Below are 17,269 nucleotides of genomic sequence, written 5' to 3' on the forward strand. Positions count from 1 at the left end.
TTTTAAGAATGTAAGCAAAAGGGACATTTTTTAAAAAAAAAGTTATCCCTAATGCATCTATTTTCTATGTCTTATAGTTTTTATTAATTATTTATTATTATTAATTATTATTATTTATTAGTTCTCCACAAAACTTGTATCTGGAAACTAGTTTTTACTGGACACAGTAATGACTGTGGGGCAAATAATTACATTAGTGATTTCTTGCTTGTAAAGCAATATCATACACTCTTGAAGACAAATAGACTAGATGTACAAACCATGGCAGCCTGTAACAGCAGAAAGTGAAGCGGGGTAGGTCGGTATTTACAGCACAGAGGCAAAGTTGAGCTCACTAAAATCCTAACGATAGTTCTTTACTTTCGGTCTGCAGTCACTATAGTGTATTCAGATTTGAAGCGCTACCATTCAATTTTTTTTTCCAGATTGCTTCAGTCTGTGATATCAGCAATAATCACCATGGTATTGTTGCCTAGCCATTCTTGAAGAATCAGAAGTGGACTGTAATTGAAGACTTCATTACCAAGATCAGTTGGCTGCCTGATTACAATGGCAAGATGAAATATATATCCTCACCAAAAAGCAACTGCTAAACCTTTAGAGAAGTCACCCACTTTTCACTCTTTTTCATTAGAACCCCGACAAGCTTGTCAGCAAAATTAAAGGTATGTCATTCACATCGTGCATGCATTGCAAAGGACTATAAACCTGCCAACCTCTTTGATGAAATAAAAGGGTTTTATTTATGATTCATATAGGAATATGAGGTTATTTTTATTCTGTCAGTACACTAATAATCAGACGAGAGTTCAGGAAATGAGAAGGCAAACTGGCAGGGAAGGTTCTGATAAAGGGGAACCCTCTAGGGTATTTTGACCCCTTTGTAATCTCCTTCTTTTTAGTGTGAGGTTATAGCGTGGCATAGTGTGATCCTGCAACAAGCTTGGGAACAAAGACAGTAACTATCTAGAAGGGCTTGAGGTGTAATTCCACTAGAAAAGGAAAATGTTTCCACCAGAAAAGTGTGTGTTGTTGCAGTGATGGGAACAAGTACATTTTGATTCTAGCTGGTTTCCAGGATGTAGGAAGTTGAAAAGATGTCCTTTTTGGGCTCCCCTCCTACAAGGCAATGTAACTAGTCTTTAAAAAACAAGGTAAACCTCATGTGTAGTCATTAAACATTTCTTACCTATCATTATTGGCATTCACTTTTACAGCACCATTGCCCCAAGGAGCTCACAGTCTAGTCTGACGTGATGTAATGACGGGATGCCAATAAATTAGGGAGAGGAAAGGGGAGAAAGGACTGTGGCAACCCCCTTCATGATTATTTGCTAGGGTGATTTAATTCTCACATATAGCTATGTGTGCATGGGCACATTTCAGAATATGACCTGCCCTGGACATTTCAACTGCTTTGGTAATTCGGGATTGGTGTAATTTTGTCCCAGCTATATGAAGCTTTTGAAAGTGATTTTAATTCTAGTTGGTGTAAGCTGTCATTCATAGCCCTGGCTACTGCTGAGATTAGAGAATCAATCCTTGCAGGTAAAAGGTATCAGTGTATTAGCTGGGTAGCATTAAGTACAGTAGTTTGCTGAACAGTGGTATCTTGGCAGAGAAACACAGAATAGCACAATATATGCAGGATGAAGTGAAACAAAGTTCACTGGAGGAAAAATAATAATACTAATCCTTCATTCAATATGCAGTGAGTTAAGTACATTTTTGTGTGTGTGTTGAAGAAATGTAAAAGTAAAGGTAAGAGAACAAATGTAAAGGTAGTGACTAGCTTCCTTTCAAAAGACAACATATGAGACATTTAGGGGTTGGTAATAATAAGAGACGGACCTGAATTACTAAGTTCAAATCCAGATCCTGGTCTAAACTTCCACAAAGTTCAAGGGTGTTGGATTCACTCTTAGGGTAATACAAATAATACATCCGGGGGTGTCCTTTAAATAGAGCCCTATACCTCCCTTCTCAGCTCCACGGTGCACAGTGTGCCAGGGTATGAGATAAGAGCAATGGGAGGGGGTCTTTGCAGCTCACAGTCATAAGTTAGAGCACAGGTTCTCAATGTTTCCAGACTACTGTGCCCCTTTCAGGAGTCTGATTTGTCTTGCATACCCACAAGTTTCACCTCACCTAAAAACTACTTGTTTACAAAATCAGACATAAAAACACAAGAAGTGTCCCAGCACACTATTATTGAAAAGTTGCGTACTTTCTCATTTTTACCATATCATTTTAAAATAAATCAATTGGAATATAAATATTGTACTTACATTTCATTGTATTGTATATAGAGCAGTATAAACAAGGCATTCTATGAAATTTTAGTTTGTACTGATTTCATTAGTGTTTTTTATGTTGCCTGTCGTAAAACTAGGAAAATATCTAGATGAGTTGATGTACCCCTGGAAGACCTCTGCATACCCCCAGGGGTACACACATCCCTGGTTGACAACCATTGAGTTACAGCAGCCCTCAGATAAATTTGTAGGGACACCCTTATAATTAACTTCTGTCTGAAAAGTTTTCCTTGATTTGACAAAAACAGCAAGTAAGAGACACAAGTAACTGAAAGGTTTCAGAGTAGCAGCTGTGTTAGTCTGTATTTGCAAAAAGAAAAGGAGTACTAGTGGCACCTTAGGGACTAACAAATTTATTTGAGCATAAGCTTTCGTGAGCTACAGCTCACTTCACTTGACCGAATGCATCCGATGAAGTGAGCTGTAGCTCACGAAAGCTTATGCTCAAATAAATTTGTTAGTCTCTAAGGTGCCACAAGTACTCCTTTTCTTTTTGCAAGTAACTGAAAGAGACTGGCGCAAACAAAATATTTTCCTCTGCTCTTTTACTTTTTTTTCCTTCCAGTTTCTGTACTTTGTGCAAACCCCAGCAAGTTGTGTATAGTCAGTTTCCTGGTTTCTCCTGCATACTCAGTTTCCCCTGTTGTTTGTGTCGGCCATTCACACAGCAATAGAGAAGAGAAAACATTTTAAAGAATAGAAAATATTCATCGCAAAACCACTGAAATTGGCTGGAGGGCTTAGGACAGCTGCTGCACCTGAAATTGCTTTGAACTCATTTTAATATACTGACTAGATTTCAAGGGCCAGATACACCAGAATACTCCATACACTTTGTGTTACTCCGGTTGGCAAATCAGCCATAAACCCAGTTTAACTATCTAGGTTAAACTGGGTGTCTAGCAGCTTTGCAGTGCTGGAGTGACACAAAGTGGGAAGAGCTTTTGGGTGACACTGTCTCTTTAAAAACCCCATTCCCTTCATCAGTTCAACTCTTTCAAATAGAAATATAATTTTTCTTCTTCCAAGAACTTTCTCCATTCCAAAATATTGCCCTTGTCAGGTAGCCCTGGGTGTCACTGCTGAGGAAGCCCAAGATTTAGGAGTTTGCAGCATTGCATCTTTATTTTCCATAGCTGCCAAGTACATCTCCTTGTACCTCTCAAGCCTGCCATAGTGCTGGAAAGTAGAGCAAGTAACTACTACGTCAGTCCAAGATTGCATTCTCATGGAGCACGGAGGTTCATTATACTTATTTTATCAGCAGTAAGGTTTACTGCTGAATCCATGAGAGATATTCGTGTGAAACATGAGCAGAGAGAGAGGCATTGCATCTTTTCATTAATAAGCCCTCTTCTGGGATCTGGCATTAGTGAGATTCAGCGGATCATAGAGCACAGGGGTATCATTTTTACATGATTACTCTAAATTCTTAAACCAGAGGCTTAAGAGAGAGGCTTCTCACAAAGGCAGCTGTGGGAATTGCTAAATGATTGGCACAGCAGTAACAATGGGCTGAACCACTGCAGGTACCTCCAGTCATGGGGGTACCAGCAGGCATTTTATTACCTGCCATCACAGGAAAAGGGGAAACAAAGGTGTGAAAGACAGCAAGGAATTTGTGCTAACCCTGCAGAATTTCTCTGTGTTCGTATTCCTCCTTCTGAACAAAGCTCTCGGAGCATACAAGCAGGGCTTCTCCATGCCACCCTTATTAGATTGTTCTCTTCCCTTGCTGTATTTTCCTTGGGTTCAGGATTTTTTTTCAGAATATCTGTATTTACCTGCTTTGTTATCTCTAAAGCTAGCAGTGAACTAGAGAGAACCCCACTCTCCCTCTTAAATAACACCTAACCTCGCATTTGGTTGACCCATGGGCCACCCTGGTAAGATAGTCCAACCACACCAAGCTGTAGCCCAAATACCTTTTCTGAAGTTAATAAAGTCTGGAAGAGGAGTGGGTGGCCTTGGTCTAACAAGCCCTTGCTAAGTTCACACCTAACTCAGGCTGATGATGACACTGATAATGTTGTTAACACCAAGGAAGGAACAACAACCTTGGAGTTAAGGCACTGGACTGGCCTGGATTTATTTTCTGGCTCTGCAACAGACTTCCTGTGTGACCTTGGACAAGTCACTTCCTCATCTATAAAATGGGGATAATTATAATTGTCTCATCATATGAGTTAGATGTGATGGGTCCATATAAATGCCTAGAAAATTAGACCACTAGACAGCTATCGGAGTTCTCAGTTCGCAGTAGACAGGTGTCTACCTCACAAAAAACACACTTAGTACTGATAAGCGCATTTGTTGGCAACCTCGGTTGGGATTCAAAGTGTTGAATACATGACTGAACATGGTGGCTTCACTCTTAAAGACAGGTGCCTCAGGTTAGAGTTGAGGCCCACTGGCAGAACACTGATATGGTGCTTGTTAGGCCTGGTTCTCTTCTCATCTTAGGTGTACCAGGGATTGAGGTGTTCTATGACCATGGAACTCACCCTGAGCTGCAGAATTTTGTTCTAGAATCTAACTAACTTTTCATTCATAAAATGATATTTCTAACCTTTGTGGCTGTGGTGATGAGCTTTAAAACATGAAACAAGTAACACCTGCAACTTTCTCTTCCCGAGTCTGCAAACAGCTTAAGACAATTGTGCTCGGACGTATGAACTGCCAGAATCAGCTTAGTGTACATTTAAATCTGAAACATAAAGACAACAGCTAAAACCTCAATTGTCAAAACCTCCAACTTTTCAAACAACTTCTATAATGTCCAAACAAAGTCCTGAACACAAGCATTGACAGGCAGAAACTGTCTGTGACAGTAGCCAGCTGCAGATATTTTAAAGGAAGGTGTAAAACTCCCACAATGGGATACTCTGCCCCTACATTAGGTCTCATCCTAATCTCTAATTTTTATAGATTGGTTTAAGCCCTGAAGCATGATGTTTAATATCCCTTTCAAAAATTTCTGAGTGTTAATTATGATTATTCTAGATATTCTTCATATCCATATTAATGTTCAATTTATTTTTTAATTTTGCTAAATTCTTGGTCTCAAAAACTTCCTGTGGAAATGAGTTCCACAGTGTAATTATGTGTTGTGTGAAAAAGGCTTTCCTTTTATCAGTTTTGAATTTGCCACCTTTTCATTTCAATGACTGTCCCATTGGTCTTGAGCTCTGAGATAAGGAGAACAGAAGCTTCCAATCTACCTTCTCTAGACCATTCATCATTTGATATACTTTTACCATGTCCCCTCTTATTTGTCTCCTTTCTAAGGTAATTTTTAAAAATCCCACTTTGTATGAGAGTGTTTTTCACTTCCCTAATCGTTCTTGTCACCCTTTTCTAAACCCCTTCTAATTGTGCAATATCCTTTGTGAGGTGCAGGGACCAAGGCTGAATGCAATATTCCAGATGAGGCCACACCACTGATACATATCCATAATGGCAGTGGCTAATAAAACATTTTGTAAAATGAAAATGTGGGGACAGAGTAAAATTAATTGAATTTTCTATCAGTATAAATAACAGAAGGGCAACTGTACTATTTTTATTACTGATTTCCTTATTTAATTAATTAAAAATCTCATTTTTTAAAAACTGAAATGTACCTGTCACAGAATTTTCAGGCTGCAGTTCAATACACTGCACAATATATGAACCATGCTACAGAATGTAGGTCTATCTTCCATGGTATATAGAGGCTTAGGTGTAACTTTATTGAACTTAAAAGTTTCACACCTCATTTACACCATTTCAAGTTAGAGGGGAATCAAGTCTGTTCTGCATATGGAGGATATCTTTCAATTTAGCACTTTATACAAGTACCAAAGGGGGAAAAAAGGAGAGTGAGAGAGACCCAAGAAGTCTACACCTTGCTGGATGTCAAATAGTCCAGATCAAATAGCAAAGAATACCAGTTTAGAATCTAACACATTCTCTCTTTCTAGTATTTCTCAAACTGTCCTGCTGAATTAGTTAAAAACAGGTGCTAACTATAACACCAATTGCAACAATGTATCATTACTGTCTGTTTCCCAGGTCATCTAGCCATCACAGCAATCTACATGGACTGTAACTTTATCTATGTGGATAAAATATGGGATAATTAACCCTTTAGCTAGTGGAATAAAATATTGTATAATATTGTTCAGAACACAAATCTAACAAAATGTAAGATCATGTGAGTAATCTTTCATAACAGGTTCCAGACAAATAAGTGACATAACCAGCTGAGCTCATACCCAGCCTTATATAAAAATAGAGAAAGGTAAAGGAAAACAGTTTTTTTTTCAGTTAGTGATCTTTTAAAAGCCTAGGTTTATATAGTCTTTTCTGCAACAGGATGCAAAGATTGTACCATGATAGAGACTCAAACTAAACATATAGCCCAAATTTAAAAACAACAACAGTAAGAGGACTATGGCTAAACAGCAGAGTAAAAGAGGCAGTTAGAGGCAAAAAAAAAAAGGCATACTTTAAAAAAGTGGAAGTCAAATCCTAGTGAGGAAAAAGGAAAGGAGCACAAACTCTGGTAAGTCAAATGTAAAAGTATGGTAAGACAGCACAAGAAAGAATTTGAAGAGCAACTAGCTAAAGACACAAAACCAAACAGAAAATAATAATAATAATAATTAATAAATAATAATTTTAAAAAGTAAGTACATCAGAGTCGGGAAGCTTACCAAACAGACAGTGGGGCCACTGGATGATTGAGGTGCAAAAGGAGCACTCAAGGAAGACAAGGATGTTGCAGAGAAGCTAAATGAATTCTTTGCATCAGTCTTCACTGCAGAGGATATGGGGGAGATCCCCACACCCAGGCCTTTCATTTTGGTGACAAATCTGTGGAGCTGTCCCAGCTGAGGCATTAATACAAGAGATATTGGAACAAATTGATAAAATAATCAGCAATAAGTCACCAGGACTGGATGGGATTCACCCACACGTTCTGAAGGAACTCAGATATAAAATTGCGGAACTACAAATTGCAGTATGTAACCTATTGCTTAAATTGGCCTCTATACCAGATGACTTGAGGGTAGCTAATGTAATACCTAGGCTCCAGAGGTGATCCTGTTAATTACAGACCATTAAGCCTAACTTCAGGAGCAGGCAAATTGGTTGAAACTACAGTAAAGAACAAAATTATCAGATACATAGATAAACACAATATGTTGAGGAAAAGTCAACATGGCTTTTGTAAAGGGAAATCATGCCTCACCAATCTAGAAGAATTCTTTGAGAGAGTTAACAACATGTAGGTAAGGGTGATCCAGTAGATATTGTACTTGGTACATGGACTTCTAGAAAGCCTTTGACAATGTCCCTCACCAAAGACTCTGAAGCAAACTAAGCCGTCATTGTATAAGAGGGAAGGTCTGCCCATTGGTCACTAACTGGTTAAAAGATAGGAAACAAAGGGTAGAAATAAAAGGTCAGTTTTCAGAATGCAGAAAGATCAATAGTGTCCCCCAAAGCTCTGTACTGTACATATTCATAAAAGTGCTGTACATATTCATAAAAGTGCTGTACATATTCATAATTGATCTGGAAAAAGGGATAAACAGTGTGGTGGCAAAATTTGTAGATTATATGAAATTATTCAAGATGGTTAAATCCAAAGCTGACTGCAAAGAGTTACAAAGGGATCTCACAAAAGTAGATGACTGCGTGACAAAATGGAAGATGAAATTCAATGTTGATAAGTGCAAAGTAATGCAAATTAGGGAAAAAAATCCACCCATACATACAAAATGATGGGATCTAAATTACCTGTTATCACTCAAGAAAGAGCTCTTGGAGTTATCATGGATAGTGCCCTTGAAACATCCACTCAATCTGAAGATATCATAATGCTACTATATAAATCCATGGTATGTCCACACCTTGAATATTGCATGCAGTTCTGGTTGTCTCATCTGAAAAAAAAATATTAGAATTGGAAAAAGGTGCAGAGAAAGGCAAGAAAATGTTTAGGGTTATGGAACAGATGCCATATGAGGAGAGATTAAAAAGACGGGGTCTCTTCATCTTGGAAAAGAGGCAACAAAAGAGAAGTTATGGTAGAGGTCTACCATACCATGATTAGTATGGAAAAAGTGAATAAGGAAATATTATTTACCCCATCACGTAACACAAGAACTAGGGGCCACCTGATGAAATTAATAGACAGCAGGTTTAAACAATCAAAAAGAAGTTCTTCTGTTCACTCACCACAAAGTCAACTTGTCCAATTTGTTGCCAGGGGTTGTTGTGAAGGCGAAAAGTATAACTGGGTACAAAAAAGAATTAGATAAGTTAATGTGGGCTAGGTCCATCAGTGGCTAGCAAGATGGCCATGCTCTGGATGTCCCTAAACTTCCAACTGCCAGAAGCTGGGACTAGATGACAGAGGATGGATTACTCAAAATTGCCCTGTTCTGTTCATTGCTTCTGAAGCATCTGGCACTGACCACTGTCAGAGACAGGATACTGGACCAGATGGACCGAGAATAGCCATTCTTATGTAATGCTCAGTGTACACTTCAGCCTCACACACTATGTTCTATCAAACCTTGATTTTGTTCTTTTGGTGATCCATAATTCATGGTGTGCTCATAGATGATGCCACAGTTACAATATCCATCCATCACTATTCAGCTTAGCTGAACTACATCTACAATCAACCACATATGTTGTCTGTGACCTCCAAAAACATTTTTAAATGACAACTCCAATGCCCATTAAAGACAGTGGAAAGACGCCCATTGACACTGACAGGATTTGAATCAGGCTTCAAATGAATGTTTTAATGGCAGACAGATCTTGCAATTAACCTACAGAACACTATATTTATATTTAGAGTTGACTCCCTAAAATACAATTCCATTGCACTTGGAGATAATATAGGAGACACCCAAATAATACTGACAGGTTTCAGAGTAGCAGCCGTGTTAGTCTGTATTCGCAAAAAGAAAAGGAGTACTTGTGGCACCTTAGAGACTAACAAATTTATTAGAGCATAAGCTTTCGTGAGCTACAGCTCACTTCATCGGATGCATTTCATCGGAGCTGTAGCTCACGAAAGCTTATGCTCTAATAAATTTGTTAGTCTCTAAGGTGCCACAAGTACTCCTTTTCTTTTTCCAAATAATACTGAATGATTGAGAAGTTCAGATGTAGATTCAAATTTCATAGCTCTATCTCATTAATTTTATGGCATTTCATCAGGTTCATCCTAAATTATTTTATCAGAAGCATTTCAGTATTGGCTGGCTCATGGTTTGCAAATACTTCTAGTGTGGCACTGAGTTCTCACTTCACCACAGAGCATATCTAGATATTTTCTTTTTGTTAATTGTGCACACACCCACACACAATGGTTTTTGCAAGGCTGGATTTGAACCTGAAAATCTCTCATATTGTTATAACCAAAACCCTTGCCAGCATATCACAGGTGTGCACTACAAGACTGAAAAAGAAAAGAGAGATTGTGATTGTTCAAGGCTCTGTTGACAGCTCTGAGTCCAAAATGCTTTCACCTAACAGTGCTCCCGTACATCTGTGACCCAGTACAATTAAGCTAGGCTAGGGAAAGTAGCTTTAAGTTTTGAAGATATGTTAAACAAGTGGTTATACATTTCTTCGAAACATGATCAAAGTGGGAATGTGAACAAAGGGCTGAAGGAAAGGGATGTGAATTAGGAAGAGAAGGACTATGAGGGTGGCTCAAATGAGTAAAAGTGTTGAGAAATCACTGGAAGTATGGAACTGGATTGGGAACCTTAAGAAATGGGTAGCTAGGTTCTTTCACCCTCTGGTCAGTTGTAGTGTTTTGTTTTGTGATCTGAGTGCCAAACACTTGGATTATATTTTACTGGGAATCAGAAAGATCAGTTTACCCACAGGTGAATTGTTGGGTCAGATGTTTCAATCTCAGGTCACCTCTATGTCGTACCTAATTGAATAATATCTTTTTTTTTCTTTTTCCCCTCATTGATCAAGCTGCTTTTGAGAGAAGTGATTCTTTGCATATCTGGCTAAGTGCTGTTAACAGCCTCTGCCTGCGGTTTGTTAAAATTAAAAAAAAAAAAAAAAAGTGTGATCTTGCCGGAGAAGTAATTTGCTTCTCTCCAACCAATGATGGCTTGCACTTTATGCAAATTGGTATCTCGGGACAACAAATCCCATTTAATACATATGCATAGTTCATAAAAAAAAACGACGTGAGAGAAAGCGAAAAAAGATAAAGCAAAGAGTCAGCAAAAGAACAGGTTCCAAGGAAATTTATTGTCCCAAATTGGACATTTGTAACAGATGATGTGAACAAGTGTTAACTTTGTTTTCAGCAGCTCTTCACGTACATTCACTAGACATCACACAGATTATGTTTTAAGGATCTGAACTGTAATAAAAAAAAGTGTCTGTGGGCTTTAGAGTGTTGTGTTCCATATGGTTAGGGAAGTGCGGAGTTATTGCGACAAGCATCTTGTGAAGCTCATTACGCGCGGCGGTGTTAGATGCGAATTGCTGCGCATAGCTATAGGGTACGTACATGACATCCCACAGTCAGCAGATAGCAACTGGAAATGAAAGATATGAAGGCACAAAGTACAGCTTCAGGGAACATGTTAGACAAAACATCTGCTAGTATCAGAACGCTGCATTATCAGATCATTGTGGCCATGAATTTTTTATAAACACTTTTTTTTAAAGCTGTAACTTTGAAAGTGACATTTTGTGAAAAAGTTTTTGATTGAAGTGTGATGTCAGGATCAAGGCCAGTCTAGTTTATTATCTATGTAAGAACCAATATTGGCAGTCTGAAATAACTCCTTTCTCCAAGGAGTTGAGTTGTCCATTGCTAGGGTTTTTTCTTTATGATCCTGAAGGCTGATAAAACCTTGGCCTGGGATCCAGCACAAAGCTTTGGGGCCATGCTCCACATGGAATGCTTTAACCCCGGAACAATGCAGCGCTTACTGGTGCTTAGCAGTCCTGTACCTAAGTTAGGGAACCATAAGGAGATAGGCAACACATGTATACATTGCAGGCCACTTGCATTAAGAAGGTGAACTGTTTTCCATCCCATCACCTTTTGTGCTCTGACTGACTTTCCCTATGTCACTTCTCTCTGAGGGTGCAATTGTAGGATATTCTCTCTCTCTCATGTAAAACAGGTACAGATGAACAACTTGTTTTGTTGATCCCTGAAAATTCCACATGAACTCTGTCTTCCCATGCACCTGGGGGCATTACTCAGGTGCTTATCTTTGAAAGATGTCAATGGTCATGCATTTTAGGCATCAATACAGGACATCACACATTTCAGAGTGGTGGTGTGGGGGGTAGAGGGGAGCTTCCAAAAGATCATGATTTATGCAAAGATTAGGCTGTCAACAATCATCTTTCATTTAATTCTATTCATGATACTGATCCAGTGCCCTGATTCATGTGGACTGAATTTATAGATACAACCATCTTAAATACTCAGCCAGTAGCTAAACCATAAATGCGTAATGAGGGCTGCACACAAAGCTAAAGAGGAACTGAACTGCATCACAGGTGCTAGGACACCTGAATGTATGTCAGATATTTTGCTCATCTGGCCTATTGTTGAAGAAGGTGACTGTCACTTGATATCACACCTGGCAGCACCTTCTTGAAATGACACCTGAGGTACCATTACAGTAACATCATTGCCCCCAAACACTTCCTTTGGTAATGCAGGAACAGCAAGCCTAGGAATAGAACATATAGGTGAAAATTTGGCTGCATGTGACGTTGGTGTATCAGTTATTTAGAATATACCTATGTCATGAGGATATTTTAGTGTCTACTAAATCATATGAAAATAATAAACAAAAACTACCCCACAGATTGCTATGCCTACAGCTTTGGGGTGGGATTCCATCATTAAAGAACAATTTTGACACTTGCAAGCCAAAATCCTGGTTCTAAATATGACCAAATTTCTATGGAGGAAATCAGAATCTGAACCTGGACTTCACATCTGGCTGCCACATATATAGAGGGCCAGTCAAAACCCTGAATCTAACTATGAGGTACTCAAAATCTGGTTCAGAAATTTGCAGTTCAGGCAGAGCTCAAATTCATCTCTTTCTTTTCTCCCACCCTCCCCATCTGAGTTACTGGTAACCTGTCTATTAGTGTCAGTTTATGAAAACTTGAATCAGACAAAAATGTAAAATAAAAGTCTCTTTTAAAAAATAATTTTAAAAAAGGTATGTTTCTGTTTTGGTTTTGAAGTTTGTTTATTTCTTTGCAGCCACACCATTTGGTATTGAAATCCTCAAATCATTCAGTACTTGGATTGGGTCAGTACTTGGATGGGTCAGTGCAATAAGAAGCCCTTAGGGTATGTCTATACTGAACCCATGGCAGTTTCATGGCAGATTGCAGCTGGATTAGATTTACCTGAATTAGCTTTAGTCTCAGGTACTGGAGCAGAGAAACTGTGGCAGCATGTTTCTCAGTTTAAATGCACCAGTTGCATATGAAAAGGAAATTTAGACATTGAAATACTGCCTCTATACATGCAATAAGCCACTGTTTTTATCTGCAAATCAGGATATAGTCATATGCGAATTTGTATGTGTAGTTGCAGTAGTTGTGTTTCCAGAAACAAATGCTCAAATGTGCATATATTTTTGTGGTTCCCTTGTGTTTCAAAATTTGGCCTTAAATATCACATGAAGTAATTTTTATCCCTTTGTTTACTCTGATGTTGTAGCTAAATTTCAATTCAATTATACATTATGCTTGATATATTTCCCCTGCTAGTTTAGATGGATAAAGTAGTCTTCATTGTTTTTTCTTAATTGTGGCAATACTCTTTCTGTATAGAAAGATGGCTGCTATGTTACAACTCAGGGGTAGCTATATTTCAGAGGTGGTTTGTGTGATTTTTTTTAATAAAGAATTAAATTTTGCCTTCTCCTACATAGCTCTGTAACAGGGGGAAGATAGTAAAGATTGCAAAATATATGTCCAATCTGTACGGCATGTAGCATGAGCAAAGAATTGGCATCTAAATATGGAACAAGAGCATGGAAGCATATATGGAAACACAGTTAGTAGAATGAACACAAGGACACTGGCTTGAGGGTGAAGGGATGTGATCAGTCCCAAACATGGCAAGCACATATGCTGCCATCCACAGCAAGTGTATGATACCACCATTACAAGTGTAGTGCTTCTAAGGAAAACAGCTGTGTAAAATTCACTGCTATGTATTGAGCCTGCTGACCTGTATCATCCTGGTCTGGTGATAGTAGGATTTCTACACTAGTCAGGACTGACAGCATATCTAAATAAACACAGAATAGGCTGCGGGAGAGAATGCCACACCATTGGGTGTAGAATGCATCACTAAATTAGTAAAGTATTTTGGGAGCACTTGAGATGAAAGACATTTTATCAACCAATAAATGCAAGATGATTTTGTTATATTTATTTTATTGTTGAGTCCAATGCCAAATGTATGTAAGAGAACACTTTAATTTTCTGTCTAGATCACTGCATAGTTTGATACCTGCTCCTTTGTTAATACAGCTGTATATTACTTTCAACCACCCTCACATCCTCACAATCCTTTTGGTTAGTAATTTTTAAGTTTGGAAGAAACTTAATTCCATAGCTGGTATGGATCTCTCATTGTCAGATATAAAGCCCCATTCAAAGGGTGTCCCCCTATATAGTCCTCTCCCACTATCTATAAAATATTAATAAATGCTACAAAATGTTTCATGAAATCTGTTTCTCCATGAAAATATCTGATGGCTTAAGTATGAATTGATCCTATGGCATCTCATATTGCTGATTTATTGTTGATCTGGAGATTTTAAAGCCAAGTATAACTGGGGTTTACAGTTTGATTTGAATTAATCAAGTCTGATTAGACAAGGACAGATCAGTCTCTTCTGAATCCCTGAGTCTTGATAATACATCTCTGTGCGCTGTTTGAAAAAAGTTCATCTCTTAAGGTAAAGGAGGCTATCTATTTAACAGCCAGTCAATAATTCTTACCAAAAGGAGCAATAAATCTGAAGGAGAAAAAAATGTTCCTGATAAACAGAATGCAGGGAAAGTAGCATTTGTTTTAAATATGGAAATTTTAGAATGGAGTCACTGGGTGGTAGATTTCATAAATGTACATAAAGAGACACTTCTTTTTTCTTTTTCTCCCCCTTACTTATCACACTGCTGAGTCTGTCCACTTACAAGCTTTGATCGATGGAGTTACAAAAACAAAAGAGTGCATTTAGGCTAATAAGCCAACTTGAAGAGACATTGAAAGGTTGGAATTATGTATGGCAGAAAACAATTATGGAAGCTAAATTATTCTTTAATTAACAATGAGATCCATCAAAGGCAAAAGACAAAAGAGCGCAGAACAGAAAGCTTTATGGTTTACTGTGTATGTCCATATGTGCAGGTTGCATGTATAAATAAATTTGTATGCATAAATGTGTTGAATCTAAATGTACTCGAAAGTTATATGTGTGCTATAATACTGCACTTTAATAGTTTTTGGTTGTGTATAGAATAGCCATGCATATAACAATGTCTGTTGATAGCACTATGAACAGAGTTGACCAGAGAAACCAGGAAGTGTTTATTAGGCTACAAGATCAAGCCCAAACTTGAGCTACCGTTGGGTTTGGTAGCACCAAAGCCTCTCAGGCTGTTTTTGTAAGATACCGTCGCAAAGTGACAAAAATGTCACGAGATCAGCTATTCTCATATAAGTTCTTTCTTTTACAACTGCAACTGAACCAGGGGCTGAATTTACACAGGAGAAGGATGAAACCTGCCCCTACCTGCTCCAGTGTGGACAGTAATGCTGCAGGCAGCATTTATACCCTTGCCCGCTCTTTGGGGTTTTTTCCAGAGAGAGAAGGTTCAGTTTCTAGCCAAGTGCCCACGGAAGCTCTGTTGGTGGAAGACATAGACCATCTTAGCCACACTAATCACCGCCTACTTCTGGGGCTGTTGGCCAGCTGCGGTCTCCCCCAAAGGAGTTGGAATTATGGACACCTTGCATTACTCAGCAGACTTGCCACAGAATCCTGTGCCTTGTATAAGTATGTTAGAAACCAGCATAAACAAGGGCTGAAGATAGCCCTTGATTTTGCAGTCACCTCTCAGCACCAAAATTGTGAGCTTGTATCTGGGGATTTTAATTCAAAGCTTCCTCCTTCTGAAATATAGTGGTGCTCGTTGAGTGGGGGAGGGGATGGTTGTTGGATCTGAGATACCATTACAGGCCTATTATAATGTGTCCATTTTGTTACACTGAATATCAGTAAAATTTAACTTCGTAATGCAACTGTTTACTTTCAGTAGCTAAAGTAGTTTTTACATAAAAACCTAGATTCACTGCTTGGTTTAGGGGGTGCCAGGGTGGAAAGTCTCTGCTTGTGGGGACAGGGTGCAGAAGCACAAGTCATCTGCAACCATTGCTTCAGCTGACCCTTGTTAAAGCCACTTGGGTGAGGCAGGTGTGAGGACCGCAGCAGGAGGGCACACCAGATAGCACTCATTCAGTGCCCGGACAGACAACCTCTGTCTGCAGGGCTTCCAATGAACCCTACATGACACTGAAATCTGCCTTCCCCTCTGTAGGCCTGAAGTTATGCAGATCACACACCCCTGTGACAGTAGGGGTGAATCAATCCCGATGGGTATAAATATTCCTCATGCTCAGGGTCATCCTCATTTGAGAACAAAAGAAAATGAAATTGTGGTGTACATCCCTGGCGTAGATGCTGTTAACACCAGTGACCATGTGAAAGGTCTTTGCCAAAGCTGAAGAGTGCAGTGAAAGGCCGTGGCACATCTTCCAGGTCTGCTGCAGAACATCAGCATTAAACTCTCCCCATATTAGCTGGTGGAGAACAATTGCCCTCAGTGCATTAATGAGGAAGATGGAAAGGCATAATTCCTTATGCCCCTGTAAGAAAATGTAAACATAACTAAAACAGTGGGGCAGGAAACCATAGTTGCCAAAGTAAAATTTCACCTTTAAATCTGTTTTATTGAAAATGAGATGGCAAGTAGCAAGAAAAAAATTCTCTCTCTCTCTCTCTCGTAAATAGACATGGTAAAATAGAAGTCTACCTTTAGAGCCATTGGTTTGGCCTCCTTCCTGCAGCATTTATCCCTTCTTTTTAAGTTCCTGACTGCATGCCAGAGGAACAAGCCAGATGTTAAAGAGTGAATACTTTGCAGACTATACCAGCATGCAGAATCACGGGAGGAGTGGGTAATAATGTTGGGAGAAGGAGGAAGAAGTGATTATGTGTTAGTGATTATTCAGCAGGGCAGTAGTGGGAGGTACTGTAACTGACAGGGACTCACTATGGGACGCAAATCACTTAAAGCAGAGCCATTAGGATCAGTTTAAAATATAAGGAGGGAGGCTAAAGTGACAATAGCATATTTTAATTGAAATATCAAATATCACTCTGCAAGAGATGGTTAACATGCTGTACGGAGTTGCTTTATCTTAACTGAGAAAAAAGTTTTGCTTTTGAAACAGTACCCTTTTTAACAAAGATCCAACCTGAGCATTACATTAAAAAAAATCCTTAAATTCCCGTTTTCCCCCTTGTAATGTTTTCTTCTTCTTGGTGGGCATGGAATTAACTACATTACTAATTCTTTTAATCTGATTTTACTAGAGCCTAAGGCTGAAGCAGGGAATCAGCATGTGTCCCATTAAAAGAAAAATACACTTATATAGACACTAAATAGCATGTTCAGACAAACACATTTATCTATGTGTTAGCCTTATTTATTGGGCTAACTAGCCGATGTATAGACCTTTATACAGAAATGAAGTAGTTAGGATGTGGTTATTACTGCTTTTGGCATCTAAAATCCAAGCTTGATGAAAGAACCTGGCAAGGAAAACCCACAGAATTGTGACATACTCC

General features: G+C 38.7%; 1 long non-coding RNA gene across 1 annotated transcript in view; it reads left to right on the forward strand.

Moving 5' to 3' along the window:
- Positions 1-330: 330 nt before the first annotated feature.
- Positions 331-17,269, forward strand: part of LOC119853737 — a 48,239-nt gene continuing 31,300 nt past the window's right edge. Inside the window, exon 1 of the long non-coding RNA XR_006280326.1 lies at positions 331-665. This is a non-coding gene — a long non-coding RNA (uncharacterized LOC119853737). The remainder of the gene's footprint in view (positions 666-17,269) is intronic.

This window comes from Dermochelys coriacea, chromosome 3 (assembly GCF_009764565.3).
Source record: "Dermochelys coriacea isolate rDerCor1 chromosome 3, rDerCor1.pri.v4, whole genome shotgun sequence".
Taxonomy (NCBI): Eukaryota; Metazoa; Chordata; order Testudines; family Dermochelyidae; genus Dermochelys; species Dermochelys coriacea.